Genomic DNA, 9,198 nt, shown 5'->3' with positions numbered 1-9,198 from the left:
TGGCTTTAGATAAGCCAGCCCTTTATTAGTATATAAGTGCTTTGTTAGTAATTCTATCGCTCGAAGTGGAGTCGAAAGAGATGAGTTTTCAGTCTGCGCCGGAAGATGTGCAAGCTATCTGCTGTCCTGATTTCAATGGGGAGCTCATTCCATCATTTTGGAGCCAGGATAGCAAACCCACCGGTTTTTTCTGATGGGAACTTGGGTCCCCCTCGCAGTGCGGGTGCAGCGAGCTGTTTGGCTGATGCAGAGCGGAGTGCACGTGCTGGGGTGTACGGTTTAACCATGTCCTGGATGTAGGAAGGGCCAGATCCATTTCGCAATATGGTATGCAAGTACCAGTGTCTTAAAGTGGATTCTAGCAGTTAACGGAAGCCAGTGAAGGGAGCGGAGGAGCGGCGTGGTGTGGGAGAATTTTGGAAGGTTGAAGACCAGACGAGCCGCTGCATTCTGGATGAGCTGCAGAGGTCGGATGGCACATGCAGGTAGACCAGCCAGGAGGGAGTTGCAGTAGTCTAGGCGTGAGATGATGAGAGCCTGGACCACAACCTGCGCTGATTTCTGGGTCAGCTGGGGATGTATCCTCCTGATATTGTAAAGCGTGTATCTGCAGCAGCAATGTTTGCAGTGAAGGACAGTTTGTTATCTAGGATCACACCCAGATTCCTTGCAGTCTGAGTCAGGGAAACAACAGAGGTGCCGATGTTGATTGTTAGGTCAAGAGTGGGACAATCTTTTCCCGGAAGGAAAAGCAGTTCAGTCTTGTCAAGGTTGAGCTTGAGGTAATGAGCAGACATCCACCGAGAGATGTCTGCTAGGCAAGCAGAGATGCGTGCGACGACTTGGGTCTCTGAGCGGGGAAAGGACAGCATTAGTTGGTTGTCATCAGCATAGCAGTGGTATGAAAAACCATGCGGGCTAATGACAGATCCGAGCGAGTTTGTGTACAAGGAGAAGAGGAGGGGACCAAGAACAGAGCCCTGAGGGACCCCTGTAGTTAATTGACAAGGGTCGGACTCGGACCCTCTCCAAGATAAGATAAGATTCCAAAACAGTGTATGGCTCAGGAATACCTAATTAATATCACTCAAAACCTCAGAGTAGCACCCCACTTAATGCCAACATATGACTGGCTGGCTGTACACGTACCCGAGGAGTTTTATTAGTTACAAACATTGAGAGTTACAAAAGTAAAATATGTATTGAAATGGTGTGGTTGCTCAACTAAGTGATCAGTATATGTGATGGAAGATAGTGTGTGTGTGTGTGTGTGTGTGTGTGTGTGTGTGTGTGTGTGTGTGTGTGTGTGTGTGCTTGCGCGCGCGTGCGTGCGTTTATGTGAGAGGGAGAGAGAGTGAGCGTGTGTGAGAGAGAGAGAGAGAGAGAGAGTGAATGAATGAGTGAGAGACAGTGGATCTTAACTTTTAGAAGTGTTTCTTCCTTGCCTTTCTCTTTGAAAAGTCTGTGATCAGGTCATCAAAATCCAGATCCCTCACAAGATCAGACTCGATGGCCATCAAAGAAAGGGCTGAAAGTCTCTTCTGAGCCATGGTTGTCCTAAGTTCATTTTTGATGCGTTTAAGCTGTGAAAATATGAAGGTAGATATGGTGCAAAATGCGAGAGCGTGTAAAACCTGATGTGAGCACTTGCAGAAAAAAAATCTGAGCTTGTGTGCATACATTTACCCTTGTATAAAATATCCACGTAACTGTGAACCAAATGTACACTTGTATAAAATATCCACCTAACTGTGAACCAAATGTTGAAGTCACAGAAGAAAAAAAAAAGTTTTGTAGCTTGTAGAAAAAAAATGAACTTGGTGATGAAATGTTCACTTGCAGAAAAATACATATTTTTTAAATATATTTTCCATTACAACTGCAACTTGGCTATTACAACCTCTCAAATCAGTCATTACAACTTGACGAATCTGCTCTGTGGCATTATAAATGGACGTATCTGCGGTCTTGACTTTTGCTACACTTCTTGCGATAAATGTGTCGCAAAAGTCATTTTCACCTGAAGATCAGCTGTAGATGTGGGGGGAGGGAGGGGGTTGGAGTGAAGGGGCGGAGCTATCAGAACTACGAGGCTTGACTGCGGGGCTAACGGTTCGTGTCGCTACCAGTCCGCTGACATGGCGCGTCAATCAACGGCAAGTTTTGCCCATTACTTGCCCAGTATTACTTTGAATATTATTATTGTGATTGAGGATTAAATCCGCTTTGAAGACCACCGTTTTATACCGTGCAGTTTAGCGGCAAAATAACGCCAGTTAGCCAGCTAACGCTAGCTTTGTTGAGTTTATGCAAGCTAAACAAGTAGTGGTTGTAGTCTACAGCAGTAATTAATATATTATAGCCTACTGCTTTGGCACTAACGGTGGTGTTTTTAAAGCCTTTGTAAATTATCCATGCTATTTTCTATTTAGCTAACGTCGAAGTAGTGTATGTGAAATCAACCTCACAATACGATGTGTGTATATTACAATTATTAATGTCATATTTCAAGATAATTACTTAGATATTACAATATGGTTGGTTGAGCTGGAATTCATCATTGAGCTTACTCGTTTACGTCAGTCATATCTGAAGAACGAACCCAAACCTTGTTGTTTTTATTAATTGTATTACCAAATTGATATCAAATAAACAGTAAGCATTGGTAACACAACTTCCAAAGTTACAGTAAAATAAAAAGGACTCTGACTCGGACAATACACAATCCAACATGTTCAACAGAAGATAATAAGTTATATTGTTTGTAGACATGGTACTTTACATATATCTTTTAAGGTGTCCAGGTGATGCAGACAGGCCGGACCAGAGAGTGAGAGACAGAACTGGACTCCTCACAGCAGTGAACTTCAGCACAGGTACAAATACTATGTTTTCATACTGTACAAAGAATAAAGAAAGATATTCGTTTACATAAATGAAGTATTGACTTTAATACACTGATATACATTCCATTAAACAATACTAGATCACCTACACATCAGTTAAGTTGAGGGTTTTTTCCATGCAAAAAGTTACATTTAGATGTTAATAAGCAATATGATTTTGTCAGCTTTCTAATTTAATGTATTGAAGGCAAAGATATTTAACACATAGTGAGAACTGCTACTATTTATCTCTGAATATTGTCTGTAAAAACGTGGTAAAAGTTATTCTTTGAGTGAGACAACAGAGCAAGCTTCTACAGTTGCACTACGTTTTGATAACAGTTAAATATTATTTTGATAATAACATATATTTCAATGTTGATGAATTTCATACTGTTCATTCATAATCTAATTACAATTACAAAATAATTATATCTACAGCCCCTAAACACACAAACACACCGCTTTCATAAATAACACACTTGTTATGCAATATGTTTTATGTTTTTCTGTCATTTTTGTTAGGAAAGGACATGCCTGAAAGACATCTCCTCTTACTCTGAGGGTCAAGAAGAACATCCAAGACGAAAATTAAAAGCTGATTTTATGAGATTTTAAGACCAGTACAGGACCTTCACTAAGAAACTACTTTTATTGTGAAAACAAAGATCTGCACACCGAATATTTTGTAGTCAATCAGGACCATCATTTGTTTGTGACGCTGCCTGCACCTCAGAGAAGGGGTGGTTATAGTCAGGCTTATAAAGTGTGGCGAAAAACATAGTCAGCTGATGGGATGCATCTATTTCCACATCTACACTCCATCAGCTGATTATTTCTATTTGCCTCACTTTATGAGCTTCACAACACTTGTGCCTTGTACCGCAGAGTTTGCAACGTCACAAATAAATGGGGCCAATCTTCAGTCAGATGTGAATGTGTAATCTAACATTTTCAGTAAGAATAATGGACGAAAAGAGTGCAAATACAATTTTTTGAAATGTGAACCAAAAGCGAGTCCTCCTCGCTGATGAAAGACCCTCAGTCCTTTCCAAACCAACAGACAGGACGTCCATCACACAGAGGTTTCTCCCTGAAGTCTCTGCAGCTCTATGGATACCACGCTGTCTCAATCCGTCCACACTGAATATGAGGGGAAAAAATAATAAGCAAATAATAAAGGCTTTAGACAATAAGAAATATAAAGTTGACAGTTGAGTTGCTCAGTTTTTTTAGATTGTCAATACTATTACTGTATAACTAATATATCAGGTTAAGAGGCACCTTCAAATAAAGATTGGTCTTTAAATACATTTTGTCTCTTGAATTGTTTGTCTAAAGTCAAGGATCTAGAACTGGTACTTAGTTTTAATGATAAAGTCTGGTTATTATGCTGTTTGGAGGAGGCCTCACAGGTAAGAGCACTAACAAGCTACCATCACATGTACCTTTGCTTGACTTAAATGTATTAAACGTATAATTAAGTGATGGCAAAATATAAATAACTAATGTCATGCAAACATATTAATATTTGCTTGATTCAAGAGTTGAATTTAGCACAATTGCATACAAACGTCAAGGGATTTTAAGATTCTGAAGTCTTCGTTCGAAATAGAAAATAGCATGGATAATTTACAAAGGCTTTAAAAACACAGCAGGAGCCCAAGACAATTATAAAACGTGTCATTATATCAGTACAGTTCAATTGGTTTTGTTTTCATAAACGGTTATCAACCGTTAGTGCCAAAGCAGTAGGCTATAATATATTAATTACTGCTGTAGACTACAACCACTACTTGTTTAGCTAGCATAAACTCAACAAAGCTAGCGTTAGTTGACTAACTGACGTTATTTTGCCGCTAAACTGCACGATATAAAACGGTGGTCTTCAAAGCGGATTTAATCCTCAATCACAATAATAATATTCAAAGTAATACTGGGCAAGTAATGGGCAAAACTTACCGTTGATTGACGCGCCATGTCAGCGGACTGGTAGCGACACGAACCGTTAGCCCCGCAGTCAAGCCTCGTCGTTCTGATTGCTCCGCCCCTTCGCTCCAACCCCCCTCCCTCCCCCCACATCTACAGCTGATCTGCAGGTGAAAATGACTTTTGCGACACATTTATCGCAAGAAGTGTAGCAAAAGTCAAGACCGCAGATTCGTCGATTTATACTGCCACAGAGCAGATTCGTCAAGTTGTAATGACTGATTTGAGAGGTTGTAATAACCAAGTTGCAGTTGTAATGGAAAATATATAAAAAAATATGTATTTTTCTGCAAGTGAACATTTCATCACTAAGTTCATTTTTTTTCTACAAGCTACAAAACTTTATTTTTTCTTCTGTGACTTCAAATTTGGTTCACAGTTACGTGGATATTTTATAAAAGTACATTTGGTTCACCGTTACATGGATATTTTATACAAGTGTAAATGTATGCACACAAGCTCAGATTTTTTTCTGCAAGTGCTCACATCAGGTTTTACACGCTCTCGCATTTTGCACCATATCTACCTTCATAGAAAAGTACCTCTCACCCTCGCAGTTGGTTACAGGCAGTGTGAGAAAAATCCTGAGCGCAACAAAAACATTGGGGAATGTTGTCTGTAGTCCATGTTTTAGCACCACCTGCAGTCTGTTTGCAGGAGTTTTATCTGGTTCTGTGCTGACAAAAGCCCTAAACTGGATCAGCTCATCTCCTAATGACTTAATCAAGTCAGTAGAATGATATGATGAGGAGAGAATATTGGCCCGTCTGCGGAGATCAGTGTCATCACAGCACATGTCAAATAGGACTCCAAAGTGATCATTTATGACTTTGTATGCATCCAGGCGTTTGCTAAGTCCTGAGAGCAACCTGTAAATAATTACATTGAATGTCTCAGCCTGGAATTTTGTACTGCCAGTCAGTACCACCTCGTGCTCCACTATCTCGTCATCAAATACTCGTCTTTTACCAACACGGGGAGTCTCGTGCTGGTATGTCTGTGTCACGCCGGTGACGGCCCGGACAGATGTCTCAAAGTCCGAAAATGTCCCTCGTAGTGATGCAACATAAGTGCGTAGCGATTCCAAAAGTCGCACAGCTGTCATTAGGTCAATGTCTTTCTTTTGCAAGCCAGTGCTCGTAAGCTTGAATTGGTGCAGTACAGTGTCCCAAAATATTGTCAGCAGAGCAGTCTCTAGTTTCCCAAGTTTGACACACAGCGCAGAGGCCTCTCGCCGTGTGTCCTGGTGCTCTTCGTCATCAGCCGCCAACATTGGTAAAGCCCCTCATATTGCAGTGCAATTCTCACAAAGAGCTCTTGTGGAGTCTCCTCTGCAGCTACATCTTGTACAGGAGAGAGATTTTAGCATCAGTGTGATGTTTTCAGTGAACACTTTATTCCATTGGTGGGTAGAAGCAGAGTAAAAAGCATAAAGTGCTTGAAGCATATCAAAAAACTGGCTTGCTTCACGACAACTATTTTCAACACAGTTGACACAAACCAAATTCAAGGAGTGTGCTGCGCACGTAATGTAATGTATGAGTGGGTTGCTTTTCTTTAAATTAGCTTGCAGCCCATTATATTTTCCTGACATGTTGGATGCGTTGTCATAAGCCTGGCCACGGCAGTTTGAGAGATCCAGACCCATATCAATGACCATCTTCATCACACAGTCAGCCAGACTTGACCCAGTGTGACTGTGAATGGATTCAAATCCAATAAATCTCTCAATGATTTTCCTTTCTCACTCACAAATCGGAAAACGAAAGTTAATTGGTCGACGTGAGACATGTCAGGTGTAGAATGTACGATGACAGAGAAATACCTTGCTCGCTGTAGTTCTGTTGCTATTGCTTCCTTTGTTCTGTCACCCATCAAACCAATAAACTCCTCACAGATAGTTGATGACAAGTATGAAGTCCTACCACGTCCCTTCCGGCCAAACTTCTGCAAATTATCCTTTAAAAATTGATCAAACTGCGCGAGCAGCGCCAGGATTCCCAGGTAGTTCCCGTTATGTGCGGATCCTAAAGGTTCGTAATTTCCCCGGGAAAGGAAGCCCCCTCTCACTCAAGAATTTAATCACCGCAACTACACGTCTCAATACATCCTTCCAGTACTGACTTTCTGTGTCGATCTGCATCCCTAGAGAAGCATCCAAAGTGCCCATGAGTTTAGTGCGATGCACAAGTGAAAGTATGCATTTTCTGTGCTCACCACTCGTCTTCTTCTTCTTCTTTCGTGTATCGTCGTCATATGTCCAGCTCAGTGTCACAAAGCCACGCTATCGTCTCTGGTCCCACTTGGAAGAGGCCAGCCTCTGAAGGAGGTCTGTACAGAGGACAGGTGGTGATTATGTGGTCGGCAGTCTGTTCAGGCTCGCCACACTCGCATACTGCGCTGTCTGCCAGGCCCCACTCCTTCATTGACGATTTGAAACGACCAACCCTAGTACGGAGGCGGTTCAGTAGGGTCCAGTGCCGGCGTGGTAGATGTTCTCCTTCGACTCCATCTCCCGGGTCTTGGATGTGATGGTGCAGACGTGTGAGCTCAGCCGACTCCCATTCCTGCTTCCAGGAAGTTGCTAACCATGCCCTTGTAGACAGGTCCTCAGGGATGGAACCAAGCATCTCTTGTGCTCTCCTGTTGTAGGGGTGACGGGACTTGAGTCTGCTTGGGGTCGCTGCCTTAGTTGTGGTTTCATGCAGGATATGCCAGTCATGTTCTTGGGCTTTCCTTGCAAGTGCAAGGGTAGCGGCCTCTCGTCGGAGGCCGGCCGGGGCAATTCCCGCTAGGACTGGCAGGTAGGACACGGGGGTGGGCTTCAGGCAACCAGTTATGATCCGAAGGGCGTTGTTAATGACAGGATCAATCTTCTTCACATGTGGGCTTCTACACCAGACTGGGGCACAATATTCGGCAGCAGAGAACACCAGGGCTTGTGTGGATATTCGTAGCGTCCTGGCGGAGGCACCCCAGGTTGTACCAGCGAGGCGGCGGATAAGCGAGACCCTTGCTGTCACTTTGGCTCTCACTTCTTCCAGGTGTTGTTTATAGGACAATGTCCTGTCCAGCCGAACACCGAGGTACTTGGGGGCGTTTGTTGTCAATGGACACTGATAGTTCCCTTTTTGCCTCTCTGTTGCACAGGTGGTATGCGGCCGACACAGTCTTCCCAGTACTGAGCTGCAGACGCCACATGCGCATGTAGGCAGCCAAGATGCCCATGTCCTGGTTGAGACCCTGTTCCAACGCTGACCATGTTGGTTGACGCAGCATGATGGCCAGATCATCCGCGTAACCATATTTACTGGATGTTATCTCCGGGAGGTCGTGGATATAGATGTTAAACAGCAGTGGTGAGAGGACAGACCCCTGTGGCACCCCGTTCCTCAATCTTCTCAGTCTGCTTCGCTGGCCATCGCTGGTCCGAAGGATGAAGCTGCGGTTGGACAGCATCTCCATTAGGAACTTCACCATATGCCGGTCTGGGATTGTCCTCAGCAGCTTCAGGTGAAGTCCACGGTGCCAGACGGTGTCATATGCGGCCGTTAGGTCGAGCAACACTACCCCAGCTTTGTCTTTGGCCTGAAAGCTGTCCTCGATGTCCTGGGTGAGCAGGGTTACTTGATCTACTGTTGATCTGCCCCGCCGGAAACCAGCCTGTTCCCTTGGAAGCTGTGGGTCTACTACTGGCTCTATGCGGCTGAGGATCATCCTCTCCAGAATCTTTAATGGGACGCAGAGCAGCGAGATGGGTCTGTAGGCCTTGGGGTCTTCCACAGTTTTGCCTGGTTTCAGCAGAGCGATAACAGCAGCATGGCGCCAGGTCTTCGGCAGTTTGGACCTCTGGAAGCAGGATGTAAAAAAGGAGCAGAGCCAGGCAGATGTTGTCTCACTCTGGTGGGTCATGAACTCCGGATGGATATTATCATGCCCCGGGGACTTGCCTTGCCTAAGGTTGCTAATGGCCGCCCTAAGTTCAGCTGTTGTAAATTCCCCGGAGATGTCAGCATCGACACTGGGTGCCCTAGAGATGGAAGATACCTCGCGCAGCGTAAAGCGGGCGAAGTTCTTGTCTGCCCCTTGGAATTGGCTGTTCTTCAGGAGCTGGGCTGCAATGGCATCTGCTGTCACAGAGCACTTGGGGGGTGTTGTTTTCCTGCCAGTGAGCTGGTTAATAATCTGCCACGCCTTACAGCTGGAATGGGTGAAATCGATTGACTCAACAATTTCAGTCCATCTGGCCCTTCGGGTGGCGTCCAGCTTGTGGAGTAGTGCCGTTGCAGTCGTGTCCACATCCTCCCTTGAGCCAGCCTGCTGA

General features: G+C 44.2%; 1 long non-coding RNA gene across 1 annotated transcript; it reads left to right on the top strand.

The window, feature by feature from the left end:
* The first annotated feature begins 2,185 nt into the window (after window positions 1-2,185).
* LOC307030596 lies at window positions 2,186-4,198 on the top strand. Its single transcript, XR_013805713.1, has 2 exons — window positions 2,186-2,876; window positions 3,411-4,198. It is a non-coding gene; the product is annotated as an uncharacterized lncRNA (long non-coding RNA).
* The last annotated feature ends 5,000 nt before the right edge of the window (window positions 4,199-9,198 follow it).

This window comes from Notothenia rossii (genome assembly GCF_949606895.1).
Source record: "Notothenia rossii genome assembly, chromosome: 2".
NCBI lineage: Eukaryota > Metazoa > Chordata > Actinopteri > Perciformes > Nototheniidae > Notothenia > Notothenia rossii.
This window is presented reverse-complemented; position numbering and strand designations above follow the sequence as displayed.